Source organism: Pseudorca crassidens, chromosome 6, assembly GCF_039906515.1.
Source record: "Pseudorca crassidens isolate mPseCra1 chromosome 6, mPseCra1.hap1, whole genome shotgun sequence".
Lineage (NCBI taxonomy): Eukaryota > Metazoa > Chordata > Mammalia > Artiodactyla > Delphinidae > Pseudorca > Pseudorca crassidens.
This window is the reverse complement of record NC_090301.1, coordinates 44,503,110-44,518,918: the sequence shown is the minus strand read 5'-3', so window position 1 is coordinate 44,518,918 and position 15,809 is coordinate 44,503,110. Positions and strand designations below refer to the sequence as shown.

The 15,809-nt window shown below is 37.4% G+C and overlaps 1 long non-coding RNA gene across 2 annotated transcripts in view; it reads right to left on the bottom strand.

The window, feature by feature from the left end:
* The window catches only part of LOC137226414 (uncharacterized), an 87,712-nt gene extending 71,932 nt beyond the window's left edge, over window positions 1-15,780 (bottom strand). Inside the window, exon 1 of one of the 2 annotated variants that reach the window (XR_010944343.1) lies at window positions 15,666-15,780. This is a non-coding gene — a long non-coding RNA (uncharacterized lncRNA). Of the gene's footprint in view, window positions 1-15,520 lie in introns of both variants that reach the window. The other variant, XR_010944342.1, reaches the window with a different exon arrangement.
* Between the last annotated feature and the right edge of the window lie 29 nt (window positions 15,781-15,809).

Here is a 15,809-nt window from a genome sequence, read left to right as displayed (position 1 = left end):
TGAATGGAATGTCTTATAAATATCTATTAAATCTCTCTGGTCTCTTGTGCCATTTGAAGCTTGTGTTTCCTCAGTAATTTTCTGTTTGGATGGTCTGCCCATTGGTGTAAGTGAGGTGTTAAAGTCCCCCACTATTATTGTGTTAGTGTCGATTTCCTCTTTTATAGCTGTTAGCAGTTGCTTTATGTACTGAGCTACTCCTATGTTGAGTGCATATATATTTACCATTGCTATATCTTCTTCTTGGATTGATACCTTGATCATTATGTAGTGTCCTTCCTTGTCTCTTGTAACATTCTTTAAAGTCTATTTTATGTGATATGAGTATTGCTACTCCATCTTTCTCCTGATTTCCATTTGCATGGAATATCTTTTTCCATTCCCTCATTTTCAGTCTGTATGTGTCCCTAGGTCTGAAGTGGGTCTCTTGTAGATGGCATATATATGGGTGTTGGTTTTGTATCCATTCGGCAAGCCTGTGTCTTTTGGTTGGAGCATTTAATCCATTCAAATGTAAGGTAATTTTCAATATGTATGTTCCTATTACCATTTTCTTAATTGTTTTGGGTTTGTTTCTGTTTGTTTCTTTTCTTCTCTTGTGTTTCCCACTTAGAGAAGTTCCTTTAGCATTTGTTGTAGAGCTGGTTTGGTGGTGCTGAATTTTCTTAGCTTTTGCTTGTCTGTAAAGCTTTTGATTGCTCCATCGAATCTGAAGGAGATTCTTGCCAGGTAGAGTAATCTTGGTTACAGCTTCTTCCCTTTCATCACTTTAAATATGTCATGTCACTGCCTTCTGGCTTGTAGAGTTTCTGCTGAGAAATCAGCTGTTAACCTTATGGGAGTTCCCTTTTATGTTATTTGTTGTTTTTCCCTTGCTGCTTTCAATAATTTTTCTTTGTCTTTAATTTTTGCCAATTTGATTACTATGTGTCTCCATGTGTTTCTCCTTGGGTTTATCCTGTATGGGACTCTCTGTGCTTCCTGGACTTGGGTGGCTATTTCCTTTCCCATGTTAGGGAAGTTTTTGACTATAATCTCTTCAAATATTTTCTGGGGTCCTTTCTCTCTCTCTTCTCCTTCTGGGACCCCTATAATGCAAATGTTGTTGAGTTTAATGTTGTCCCAGAGGTCTCAGGCTGTCTTCATTTCTTTTCATTATTTTTTCTTTATTCTGTTCCCTGGTAGTGAATTACACCATTTTGTCTTCCAGGTCACTTATCCATTCTTCTGCCTCAGTTATTCTGCTATTGATTCCTTCTAGTGTAGTTTTCATTTCAGTTATTGTATTGTTCATCTCTGTTTCTTTGTTCTTTAATTCTTCTAGGTCTTTGTTATACATTTCTTGCATCTTCTTGATCTTTGCCTCCATTCTTTTTCTGAGGTCCTGGATCATCTTCATTATCAGTATTCTGAAATCTTTTTCTGGAAGGTTGCCTATCTCCACTTCATTTGGTTGTTTTTCTGGGGGTTTATCTTGTTCCTTCATCTGGTACATAGCCCTCTGCCTTTTCATCTTGTCTTTCTGTGAATGTGGTTTTTGTTCCACAGGCTGCAGGATTGTAGTTCTTCTTGCTTCTGCTATCTGCCCTCTGGTGGATGAGGCTATCTAAGAGGCTTATGCAAGTTTCCTGATGGGAGGGACTGGTAGTGGGTGGAGCTGATTGTTGCTCTGGTGGGAAAAGCTCAGTAAAACTTTAATCCACTTGTCTGCTGATGGGTGGGGCTGGGTTCCCTCCCTGTTTGTTGTTTGGCCTGAGGCGACCCAACACTGGAGTCTACCTGGGCTCTTGGTGGGGCTAATGGTGGTCTCTGGGAGGGCTAACTCCAAGGAGTACTTCCCAGAAGTTCTGCTGCCAGTGTCCTTGTCCTCACAGTGAGACACAGCCACACCCTGCCTCTGCAAAAGACCCTCCAACACTAGCAGGTAGGTCTGGTTCAGTCTCCTACGGGGTCACTGCTCCTTCCCCTGGGTCCCGATGCACACACTACTTTGTGTGTGCCCTCCAAGAGTGGAGGCTCTGTCTCCCCCAGTCCTGTTGAAGTCCTACAATCAAATCCCGCATTCAAAGTCTGATTCTCTAGGATTTCCTCCTCCCGTTGCCAGACCCCCACGTTGGGAAGCCTGACGTGGAGCTCAGAACCTTCAGTCCAGTGGGTGGACTTCTGTGGTGTAAGTGTTCTCCAGTTTGTGAATCACCCATCCAGCAGTTATGGGATTTGATTATATTGTGATTGCACCCCTCCTACCGTCTCATTGTGTTTTCTCCTTTGTCTTTGGATGTGGGGTAACTTTTTTCGTGAGTTCCAGTGTCTTCCTGTCAATGATTGTTCAGCAGTTAGTTGTGATTCTGGTGGTCTCACAAGAGGGAGTGAGAGCATGTCCTTCTACTCCACCATCTTGAATCAATCTCCCCATGACTTTAGTCTTGCTAATTAGAATACATCATTGGAATGCTTAATTGTATACCCTAATATGGACATTTACAAATAAAAATAAATAATTCCTCCTGAGTAAAATAAAAGACTTGGAGTTTCTTATTCCCTTGAAGCATGCGTTTGAATGAGTCACTGAATTTTTTTTGACCTACAAATTCCTTACCTATAAAACAGCAAAATCATACCCACCTCACAGAATTGCTAGAGATTAAACAAAATGTCATACGTTAAAATACTTATAAACTGAAAATCACCTTACAAATATACTAAGATTAGTATTTTAGTTTCCAGGGTTATTTTATACTGTTTCTGCCAAGATCACTAAAGTTGTCTTATTCCCACAATTCAGCTCTTCAAAATAGCATTGTAACAAGATATAAATACTAAAGACTCTACTTAAAGAAGGGGTATGTGGGATTAAATACATAACACTAAATAAATAATCACCAAAACTAAGATAATTTCTGAATGTAATGTGCTCTCACCTAAACAACTTAAAATTTTTCTGTGACATTTTCCAATTTTTATCCTTTTACGTATACAATTTTCATATAATAGTTTCATTCAACATTATTTTGTATCGCTACACTATTCCATGTGTCTAGATATCTTGTGTACATTATAATGACTGCATAGTGATTCACAGAAATAAAACCTTAAATTAACTAACCCTGACCTAGAATTTAAAGTATTTTCAGTTTTTTGCAATTAATAATTCTGCTATGAACATTTCTTTACACATAGCTTATTATTTCACTTTTAAATTATATCCTAATCAGAACAGTGGTGTGTCAATACTGTTGAACAACTGCCCTCTGGGCAGGGGTTGGGGGGAGAGGAAGGTAGAGTAGAGAAGCCTCCATTTGTCTCATGTGCCAACTTACGTGGTGTACCTATACCAACCATGGCCGATTTCAAACTCCAATGGGCAAAGATTGAAGCAGAAATCAGGGCAAGAGCAATAATAATCACAAAGCAAAATTTAAGACGTAGCAACAATCTAACAAAATGAACATGAGCCAAAAAAAAACCCCATGCCCTTTGACCCTTTAATTCTTTTTTTTTTAATTGTGGTATAGTTGATTTACAATATTATATAAATTTTAGGTGTACAACATGGTGATTCACAATTTTTAAAGATTATACACCACTTATAGTTATTATAGAACACTGGCTATATTCCTTGTGCTATACAGTATGTTTGTGGTGACGCTTTAATTCTGTAACTGAAAATTTAGCTTTAGGAAGAGTGGTGGTTGAAACCAGCTTAAACTGGCTAATGATTAAATTTTTAGGACTTTTATAAGCTGGTTGTTAAATATGACCATTATTTTAAATTAATTTGCACAAATTTACAATTAAATAAATATTTTAAACAGAGACAATAAACACTAAAAATTCATCATATCCTAATTTTTTTTACTATATTTTACTATTATCTATGCTCTTTAGCTTTTTATATCTATAGTGTACAACTGCATATTTCTTTCCAACTCTGCATTCAGTGATGTCATGCTGGTCATAAGGAACAAGGTATTAATAACATTTTTTTTAATTTAGTATTTTAAATGTTGAGTTTAAGAATTTAAAGAATGTCTGGGAATGTCTGGGTTAGTATGGGAATGTCTGGGTTAGTATGGGAATGTCTGGGTTAGGCATCAAACAAATGAAGGAGGAATGAGTGGGATTCTGGGTGCAGAACACCTCAAAACATAGCCATATTAAATGCAGGGGAAAAATGTTGCATTAAACATATAAAAAGGGATTAAAGGTCAGAAATAATGTACATGAACAAGAATAATAAGTAATGATGTATGCAGTACTACTTATAAAAGCAAAGGAATGGAAATAACCCAACAGTCCTGAAATAGAAGGATGACTGAATCACCTAAGGGACAACACATGATGGGGTACTTACTGGGCAGCTGTAAAAGGAAACAAATATGTATTGCTTTACATTATTGTGAAATCATCTCCGGGATATAATATTAGGTAAGAACATCAAAGTGGAGGAAAGTATGTATAGGATGTTATTGTTTATCTAAAAGAAGGGGAAAAGATATGAAAAGTTACATAAACATTTGTTTATAAATAAAATTTAAATATAATTTTTAAAAAGAACTATTATTAGACTTCAAGCTTCCCTTTAGGTTGTAGAAAGCCTGAAAGAAAATCACTCTGCCACTTACCATAACAAAAAAATGAATGATCTGCAAAATCAGAACTTTTCTTGAACACATTGGAGAACTGAGTTCACAGGGCAACAAACTAAGCCGAAACATAAGGAAAGTTAGGATCCCTCAGGGGGAGTCAGGACACATGCACTTCTTACCTGGAACAGACCCCACCAGATGCCATACAAGCCAAGAGGAAAAATTCAGCTAATGTTTTCAATGAATTGCTGCAAAGTGTGAGAGTATACAACATCTGGGAGACCATAAATACGAGGGAAATTTGCAACTACTGGTGCTCACAAGTAAGATGTGAGCAAGCCTTCCTCATGGTGCAGGCCTGGGGGAGGGACAAACTCTGAAAGACACAAAGCTCAAAAAGAAACATATAACTTGAACAGTCCTATAATCTATTAAAGAAATTGAAACAATAGTTTTTAAAAAACTGTCCAACAAAAAAAAAAAACTGTCCAACAAATTCCAGGCACAGATTACTTTGCTGGGAAGTTTTACATAACATTAAGAGAAGAAAAAATAATATTTATATAAACTATTACAAAATACAATTAGGCAGGAACACTTTCCAACTGATTTTCTGAACCCAGCACTACCCTGATGCCAAAATCAGAAAACAATACATTGCAACAAAATAAAGCTGCAGACCCGCAGCTCTTATGAAGCTAGATGTAAAAATCCTCAAGGAAATATTAGCAAATTGAATCCAAAAAATATTAAGAGGTAATACATCATAACCAAATGGAGTTTATTCCAGGAATATAAGACTGTTTCAACATTCAGAAAGCAATCAAGCTAATTCATCATATCAACAGACTAAAGAGTGTCAGGAAGCTTAGGGAGAGTGAAACCCAGAAGAAAGATCTGAGTATAGTAAAATGCAGTCTGAGTGAAGATTCATGATTGCCACCCCAAATAGTCCAGCAACTCTGTAACCCAGAAGTTCCTGCAAATATTTCAGAGAAGGGACAACGTTTTTGCACCGGATAAACTAAAGGTACACGGGATTGCTTCCTAGTTTAACTACAGTTAATTCTTCTCCTAAAGGAAAATTTGCGTTTCTGATTTATTTCCCTTTTCAAAGTGCTGTGAGGATAGGGAATTATAATATTATTTCCATACCACCACTCACCAAGAACAGCCCCAGCCAGGCATTATTATAGCACACATTTTCATGTGTCACCTCTAATCCTCACAAACTGGAGAAAGCAAGAAAGCAAGAGAGACAGAGGAAGGAGGGAGGGAGAGAGACAGGAAGGAAGAGAAGGAGGAAGGAAGAGGGGGGGAACTGTCTATTCATAGAAAACTAATTTTCTGCATAGAAAATCCTGAAGTATCTACAAGAAAGTTACTAAAACTAGTAAGTGAGTTTAGTAGGGTCACAAGGCACAAGATCAATCTATAAATCAATCATATTTCTACATACTAGCAATGATAAATAGGAATGTTTGATATATATTCTAAATATATAATATAATTGAGATATTATAAAAATATTCTTTCTAGGTGAAATGTAAGACTGTGTCCTTAGAGATGAACTGGGTCTCCAATTATAGAACAGCTTTTAAAACTCTGATTCCTGGAAAGTTTATTAGTAACTTCTGTTTGAGTATTCTATATCCAAGGGTGTCTCAAAGTTAATTTATGCTTCTTCTTTTTATCCTAGCTGTGTTTAAGTAATCCTTTAGGGAGCATCATAACATTCTTATAATGCAGGTGCTTATTATCCTTATTTTGCAGATGAGGTAACTGAGGCATAGAGCTCTTGAAACTTGCTCAAGGTTACACAGTGAATTAGACCTATCTCAGATTTATAAGTTAGGATTTCACATTTTTTAAGACTAGAATTTACTTATCCTGGGGTGTAGAATAATTTTCTAACTACATGGAGGAGGAAACAATGAAATGTTATGGGAGTTTTGTTGCTGCTATTGCATTTTATTTAGTTTATCAGTAGGGATTATATAAACTTTATGATGAGGCCCTTTGGTCAAAAATTCTAATTTTAGAATTAAGAACAGCTAGTCATAAAGAGTAAAGAAAAAAATTTGATACTGTAGAGTTCAGAAGCAGAACTTCAATAAATGGTGTTTGGGATAACTGGACAGTTATCCCAAAAGAATCAAACTGTATTACTTTCTCACACCACATAAGAAAACAAACTCAAAATGGATTAAAGACTTAAATGTAAGACCTGAAACCATAAAACTCTGAGAAGAAAACATAGGCAGTATGCTCCTTGACATCGATCTTAGCAGTATTTTTTTTTGGCTCTGTCTCCTCAGGCAAGGGGAACAAAAGCAGAAAATAAACAAATGGGACTATATCAAACTAAAAATCTTTTGCACAGCGAAGAAAACTATCAGTGAAACAAAAAATCTGCTTACAAAATGGGAGAAGACATTTGCAAATGATATATCCAATAAGGGGTTAACATCCAACATATATAAAAAACTCATACAACTCAAAAAAAAAGCAATTAAAAAATGGGCAGAGCAGGGACTTCCTTGGTGGCGCAGTAGTTAAGACTCCGTGCTCCCAAGGCAGGGGGCCTGGCTTTGATCCCTGGTCAGGGAACTAGATCCCACACGTATGCCACAACTAAGAGTTCACATGTCACAACTAAGGAGCCAGTGAGCTGCAACTAAGGAGCCTGTGAGCCACAACTAAGGAGCCCACCTGCCACAACTAAGACCCAGCACAACCAAAATAAATAAATAAATGAATAAATATTATTTTTAAAAATGGGCAGAGGACCTGAGTAGACATTTTTCCAAAAAAGACATACAGATGGCCAACTAATACATGAAAAGATGCTCAACATCACTAATCATCAGGGAAATGCAAATCAAAACTACAATGAGATATCACCTCACACCTTTCAGAATGGCTCTCATCAAAAAGCAACAAATAACAAGTGTTGGCAGGGATGTGGAGAAAAGAGAAACTTCATGCACTGTCAGTGGAAATGTAAATTGGTGCAGCCACTATGGAAAGCAGCATGGAGGTTCCTCAAAAAATTAAAAATAAAACTGCCATATGATTCAGCTTTTCCACTTCTGGGTATTTTCCAAAGAAAACAAAAACACTAATTCGACAAAATGTGCACCCCTATGTTCACTGCAGCATTATTTACGATAGTCAAGATATGGAAGCAGGGCTTCCCTGGTGGCGCAGTAGTTTGGGGTCCGCCTGCCAGTGCAGGGGACACGGGTTCGAGCCCTGGTCCAAGCCCTGGTCCAGGAGGATCCCACATGCTGTGGAGCGGCTAGGCCTGTGCACCGCAACTACTGAGACTGTGCTCTAGAGCCCACCAGCCACAACTACTGAAGCCCGCACGCCTGGAGCCCATGCTCCACAACAAGAGAAGCCACCACAATGAGAAGCCCATGCACCGCGACAAAGAGTAGCCCCCACTCGCCGCAACTGGAGAAAGCCTGTGTGCAGCAACGAAGATCCAATTCAGCCAAAAATAAATTAATTAATTAATAAACTAAAAAATATATATTTAAAAAAACATGAATGGATAAAGAAGATGTGGTATACATACACAATGGAATATTACTCAGCCATAAAAAAGAATGAAATCTTGCCATTTGCAACAACATGGGTGGACCTACAGGGTATTTTGCTAAGTGAAATAAGTCAGAGAAAGAGAAATACTGTATTATCTCATTTATATGTGGAATCTAAACCACAAAACAAACAAACATAACAAAACAGAAACAGACTCATAGACACAGAGAATAAACGGGTGGTTGTCAGGGGGGTGGTTGGTGGGGGGATACAGGAAATAAGGGAGAGAGATTATTAAGAGGTACAAACTTTCAGGTATAAAATAAGTAAGTCATGGGGATGCAATGAGCAGCATAGGAACGTAGTCAACAATATTGTAATACCTTTGTGTGGTGACAGGTGGTAACTAGACTTGTCACGGCGATCACTTCATAATACATGAAAATATCGAATCACTATATTATATACCCAAGACTAGTATGGTATTGTAAGTCAATTATACTTCAATTTAAAAAGAGAGAGAAAAAGGAAACAGAGCTTATCACTCTAATAAAGGTCTATAAAATATTACACCAGCTTCAGATAGCTGATTTCAGGTATACTTGGTTCCCAGTAAGGACACCACTTTCCCACTGGTTCCTTTGTTGTTCTTCTCTTAACATGTAACCTTCTTCAAATATCACAAGGGATATAATATTTTAGTTACTATGCTTAGAAAATTCATAAATATTTTGTTTTTTAAAAACAACAAAATTTATTAATAAAATAATTCCTTAACTGAATAGATGAAAAAATGGTTCAGAGTCTTGTGGTCTTATGATAGAAATTTTATTCCTAGATAAAAGTTTAAATAGTTTTAATTAAAGTTTAACTTTAATTAAACCATGTATCTTGAGGAAGAAAACCCAATTATAGGTTTAAAGTCATGGAGAACTCTTTACCTAGTTAAGTTTTGTTTTCATTTACCTGACTCTAAGTAAAAGTCATAATTATAGCAGTAGTATAATTTCCAGTTGTTTTTTTTTTGGCCACACCCTGCGGCATGTGGGATCTTAGTTCCTAGACCAGGGATTGAACCCGTGTTCCCTACAGTGGAAACGTGGAGTCTTAACCACTGGACTGCCAGGAAAGTCCCAATTTCCAGTTTCTTTTTTTAACAAAATAGTCTCCCAAGAGTTTTAACTTCCTGACATTCCTCTTACTCTTTCATTTCCTCCCTCTTCCTCTGCCCTGTACAATATTCTTTCTTCTGCAAAAGCCATCCACGAACCTTCTTTCAAGAGGCCTCAATCACACAAACCTACATTGATAACATTAAACCAGCAGTGGGTTTGGCTTTGGTCACCCAGAATTTAATCTCAGCCTTCCTTGGACACTCAACTTCCATTATAAAATCATCAAGAGGTTCAGACACATATCTGTGTGCTGTTTTGTTTTGTTTCACTAGGGCAAGCCAATAACTACTCTATAGCAATGCTTTTAACACCAGAACCACAGAACCTACAGGCAAATAAATGCAGGTAAACTGAACAAACTTGCTTGTTTACACTGTGCTAATACTTGCAGTATTTTCCTGACTAGTGCTTCACAAAGGAAGAAAAAATACAAAGGCAAAGTTACGTTGTTGCCATAAACAGATTTTGCTTAACAGTTTTGTAAGAGTGAAAATCAGAGTGGAGTCAAATTACCCAGCTATGTTGAAGAATTCTGCATTATAATGAGGGCATTCTATAAAGAAAAACATTACCTGAATGTATAAATATTTATCATTGATACATCATTTAGACTTCGTTTTTGTTGATTCACTCAGGTGGACACATTTCTGCACATTTTAAAAGCATCGAAATGCAAATTTGGTAACAGTAAAGGCCTAATCACTATTTGCAACTCTTCTGACATTAAAAATTTCATAACTCTTTTATTTAACTGACTCAGTCATTCACTGCGATCTAACTCACAGAGATGGCTACGTTTAATTTTGCTTCTTCAATAATGTAGACCAGGGACTTCCCTGGTGGTGCAGCGGTTAAGATTCTGCACTCCCAGTGCAGGGGGCCTGGGTTTGATCCCTAGTCAGGGAACTAGATCCCACATGCATGCCGCAACTAAGAGTTCGCATACCACAACAAAGGAGCCGGAGAGCCACGACTAAGACCTGGCACAACCAAAATAAAAATAAATAAAATAAAATAAAAAACTAAAATGTAAAAAAATAATAATAATAAATAATGTAGACCAAGACTTTTTAAACGTGTCCTTAACCTTTGGGAAAGTAGATGGACTACGGCAACTGCATGGCAGAAGTTATAGAAGCTGCTAATTTTGATCAACCTTTTACATAGTTGTTGGGCATGTAAAGATACACTAGGCAGGGCAGCATATGAAGCATCTTTCACTGGTGTCATTCACGAGCCACAATGGGCACTACATTGTAAGACAGACCCACCAACAATGAAGCCTTCAAATCCAGTTGGTATAAGAGCGGGTTTGAGACTAGGGTGCGGTATATGAGGCACCTAGGGTGGAAAATTTAAAGAGGCACTCACTTGCAGCACCCTGAGAATGACTGCCTCTTTAAATTTTGCACTCTATGTCCTCATTTACCTCATCCTAATCCCTACCCTGCAGAAAAGCGCCAAAGTGATGTTGTCTGTACGAGCCAGGAGCACCTGATCTCCACATTCCACAGCTGAAGCGAAACTTCATAACCAATCTTATGTCAGGTAGTAAAGGTTTACTCATCCCCAGCCCAGTGCCTGGAGACTCAGCTATTTCCCTTGAGGGACCAAGATCAACCTGATGCATTCACTTCCGTACTAGAACTAAGTCGCTGCGTCCCGCCAATGCCTGGGTGATAGAGACCCCATGGTCCCCCTTTCAGATCCTAGAGGCTGCTTACAAATATCTCTGGCCAACATCTTCTGACAGAATTCCCGGTGCAAATTACCTGCTTAGATTGCAATATTACCTTGCCCTTGATTTCACCTCCTTGTGATTTGGTCCTAGAGGCCGTCCCTCTTCCCATCCCACGTGATTCCCAGTGCCTTCGTCTGCTCCTTGAGACTGCTCTTTGGCCTGCTAGTCCAGGCTTCTTAGAGTCTGTGGCTCAGTCTGTCTCTTTTCGATTGGCTCCCAGTTATTTCTGTCCCCATCAGAGTTAACAGAACCATCCAAATACTGTGACAACCGAAAGTGCCTCCACATAATTTCGAAAGCCTCAGCTGGGGACAGTCCTAGCCCAGCTGAGAATCACTGGAAGTAGAAGAGAGAGTATATCTTTAATGAGAAATGAGTCAAGCATTCCAGAGCCTGGCTCTTTCCATTCCATTGGTTCATAAACCTTGCTTGTGTTAAAATCATCTGAGGGAACTTCTGATTTATTTATTTAACACACACTTAGATACTGCTGACTATGTGGCTGAAACTGTTAAAAAAAACACTCTACAAATATTAACTCATTTAATCCTCACAACAACCCTTTGAGCTAGGCACCATTATTGCTCTCATTTTACAGATTAGGAAACGGGCTTGAGAAGTTTAATGACTTACCCAAAGTCACACACCTAACATATGTAGAAGCCAAAATTCAAACCAGACATTCTGGTTATAGGGTAAATGGTAAGCACTTAGTTATGCAGCAGACAACCATGTCCCATCCACAAAGATTTGATTTAGTAAATCTGTGAAAAGGACTGAGAAATCAGTATGTAACTGAACAAGTTTTTCAGACGCTTTTATATAGTAAGAATGTCACCCTTCTACTAACTGTTATTTGGGGACCACAGCACTGTTCCACACCTTATTTGGGAGAGACCAGACGGAGACTGACTTATGTGGCTAGAAATAAATCTGTGTTAGATTACATTGAGTAAGCAAGGAAAAACAATGTTTGGGATATTATTTCTTCAAAACCTTAGAAGCCAAGCTAATAATACACATCACTTTTACAAAATGGTCAATATTGAACTATGTATTATTAAACAGAATGAAATATGTTAAGAATGTAGCATCAGAGGAAGAGTATAAATAGCATTAATAAATATGAAATTATTCTATGAAGTAGGACACACAACGGCAATGGACTTAACTGAAAGATGCATGAAAGAAGGAAGAACAGCCTAGCTATTCGTATCCTGGGCTCCAGACAGGCAGCCCTAAACCAGTCAGGCAAGACAAATGATACCAAGTAACCCTAAAGTGTGACTTTAAGCAACACAGAAGTTACAGCAACTGAGGGGGGAAGATAGAAGTAACTGGATAAAAATGACAAAAACAAGACAAAATATGAAAGAACTTTGAAAACGTTTTATCACCATACTAGTATGATTATCACTGTATTGTTTAATATTATGTCATCTTGGGTGGCCTCAATAAATAAAGAGAAACATCAGAACCACAGCAGAGCGATAAGCAGCAGCTCTCCCAACACCACCCCTCCCAAAGCGGGGTGAACAACTGTAGACCAATCAGCAGTGTTTCTGGTTACTCAGTAGGGAAACAATTGTGGGTCAGAGTCAACTCAAGGATTAACCAGAGCTCCCACTCTGCCAGACACTGCCATAGAAGGTAAGGTACAAAGAAGCCTAATACACTGGGAAGTTCATTCTCTTTAGCTTTACAGATAAGCCTCCCCATCACCTCCAAACACTAGTTAAGATGACATCCTATGTGTCAGTGTTAGGAAAGGGATGTTCCTAGGCTCCCACCAGATCAATTGTAGTGAATCCTAAAGGTTTTGGAAAATGGAGCCAGGAGGTGGGTTAAGAGAATGCCAAATTTTAGTTTTTAATTAACATAAAATTTGGCAGTAACGTTTTTAAAAAATAATTATCTTGTGAATAGGACTTCAAAACTGAATGTACTTTGCCAAAATTTTAGCATATTTCAAAATTTCCTTTCGGGGCCTGGTATTACAAACCAAGGCAAATAAGATCCACTTTCATCAAACCTTCTCCAACTTGCTATACTTCCTCAAGTTTTTGTCTTTCACTGTGCTCTTTCATATTCTGAATAAAGTGACACTTTAGGACTCTTTTTTTCCTTTCAAAACAAGACTCATTCCATTACCTTACATGCTCTCTTATTCCTGCCCTTAATGTGGTCATATTAATTATAACTTTTAACCAATTTAATAAGTTCTGTTTCATAGGAAAACTGGAGGTAGATTATCGAGAACTATCATATGCAAGCATTTTAGCAGATGAATAAAGCTTATAAGTCCACATAACACAAGTCTCTACAGCCACACACATTCATTTCACACCTTCTGAAAGTGGCAAAAATGAACATGTATATTAACATGACCCAAAAGGATAGCCATTCTATAGCATACAAAAGCAAGAAGCATATAAACTTAAAATTATGCTTTTATTAATCACTGTTTCAGTATTCAACTTTTAAAATAACCTAGTTATCTAATGATTAATTAATAATTTAATATTATCTTAGGGTTTTAAGTTACCTAAGGATTTTGGAATTATATTTAAATTTAGAGTATAAAACATAATTACTGTTGAGATAAAAAGTTTGTCTTAATAAGTTATCTTAGTGAACACAAATTAACATTTTTCATAAACTTAAATATTTTCTAGCAATAATGCTAGTTTATTTAATGAGTAAATCAATATAAGTAGTTTAGGAAGTTCAAATTAGCTAATCTCTTCATGAGAAAACAAATCTACATGTTATTCTTAAAATATGTATTTATTTTACTTAACATTGATAAATCAGAGAAAAGACATATAATTGCCTTCTTTTCTTAAACCAAAATTATTAATCCAGGCTGATTTCTCCAAAGACTCACCTTAATTATATAAACTTGGATTCTTCAAATGTTTCTAAGCTAGCAGTTTTTGTAAGAAGGACTTTTTTGTTTTTTAAGTTTAGCACACTTAAAGCATTAGAAATTCTGGGCATTTTTTTTTTTAATTTGGGGGATTTATGCAAGTGCATATGTACGTCTATAGACCAATCAGAACAAAGTTCCTTTAATTTAAGAGGCATTACAATGGAATTTATTAATACCCTACAGAGTAGGAAAACATTTTACTTTTACTAAGCAAAATATAAAGGCTGTTATAAATTATAGACACAGACACCTAGAAAGCTTATAGCTTCAGCTTTACAACCTCAACCCCAGGTTGAAAGTAAACACAGACACACAAAAATTCACCAGTTCAGATCTCAAAAAGCTATTCTTCCCAGTGGGCACAACATTCTTAATCAATCTGAGCTCACAAAGGACAAATGAAAAGACTAAAAACCTGGATTCTTTGTCATCTCACTTCTAATAAAGACTAGATAGCCATCATTCAACAGGTATCACCAAATGGTTAGGCCGTAAAACCAAATTCTCAATCATTGCTACCAATGCAGAATAACTTAGCTATGCATAAATCAGAAACAAAAACAAATATTTTTTTAAAAATCAGTAAAAAGGAAAAACAGACAGTGGTTAGTTCTATAACTGCTTTGGATTTACTCTAAGAGACAATAAAAGATATTCCTGGGTTTAAACAACCCATGAGGTACGCTTCCTTAGCCATAAAGTTTGGCTCCATCACATGAGTTCACTTGAGCATCTCTGTGGAAACTTGAGATTTCCTACGTTAAAGTATAATTTTCAAAAACAGAAAACCATGTCTCCTGTGCAAATATAAAATGAACATTTGTCAAAGTTTTATTCAACTCATTAATTAATGAGCGAACAAGTAAGATGCTAAAACCAATTCTAAGAGTACATGAGAAAGTAGACATATATTCATTTTAAAAATTAGGGTAGGATTGCAGAGCTAGATGCAAAACTGTTTAATATCTTACAGAACAATAAGTCACAATGTGTCGGGTTATCTGGTGTATCAGATACAAATTATTGCATATCAGCCAGACAAAAATCTACCTGTTACCCCCCCCACCCCCGCCCCTACAGAATTATAAAATAGCCCAGTCAACATAAAGTCAAGCTCAGCAAAGCTATGAAAGAACACCTTGGTAAATTCTTGCCTATTTCCAAGTTTTGGATAATTTTTCTCATAGGAGTGAGATATTGCAAATATTGCATGGGACATACTTATACTAAAAATTTATTCATTTATCTGCATTTTTTTTTTTTTTTTTTTTGCGGTACACGGGCCTCCCAATGCCTTGGCCTCTCCCGTTGCGGAGCACAGGCTCCGGACGCGCAGGCTCAGCGGCCATGGCTCACGGGCCCAGCCGCTCCGCAGCATGTGGGATCTTCCCGTACCGGGGAACAAACCCGTGTCCCCTGCACCGGCAGGCGGACTCTCAACCACTGCGCCACCAGGGAAGCCCTACAATTCATTTTTAACTGGGAATCCAGTATTTATCTTTTAATCCTAATAACAAGTTAACAAAAACTTTACCTAGTCTGCACAGTTCCATTGCCAACAACGTAGCTCTTAAATTTGTGCCTGGCTTCATATTCTTGCCTAGATAATAAATATTAAGCAGTATTTCTACAGCGCTTCTATTCTTTATATTTACCACTGGGGGGCGCATATAACTCACAGCCTACCGGATGCCACGTGGTGAAGAGCGTTTCAACACCCCATCCACTAGGGGAACGTTCAGGAACCTCTCAGATTTCACAACCAGGCTCTGGTAACGTGCTCACTAATCATTTGTGCGCACGCGTACAACTGCTCCCAGGCC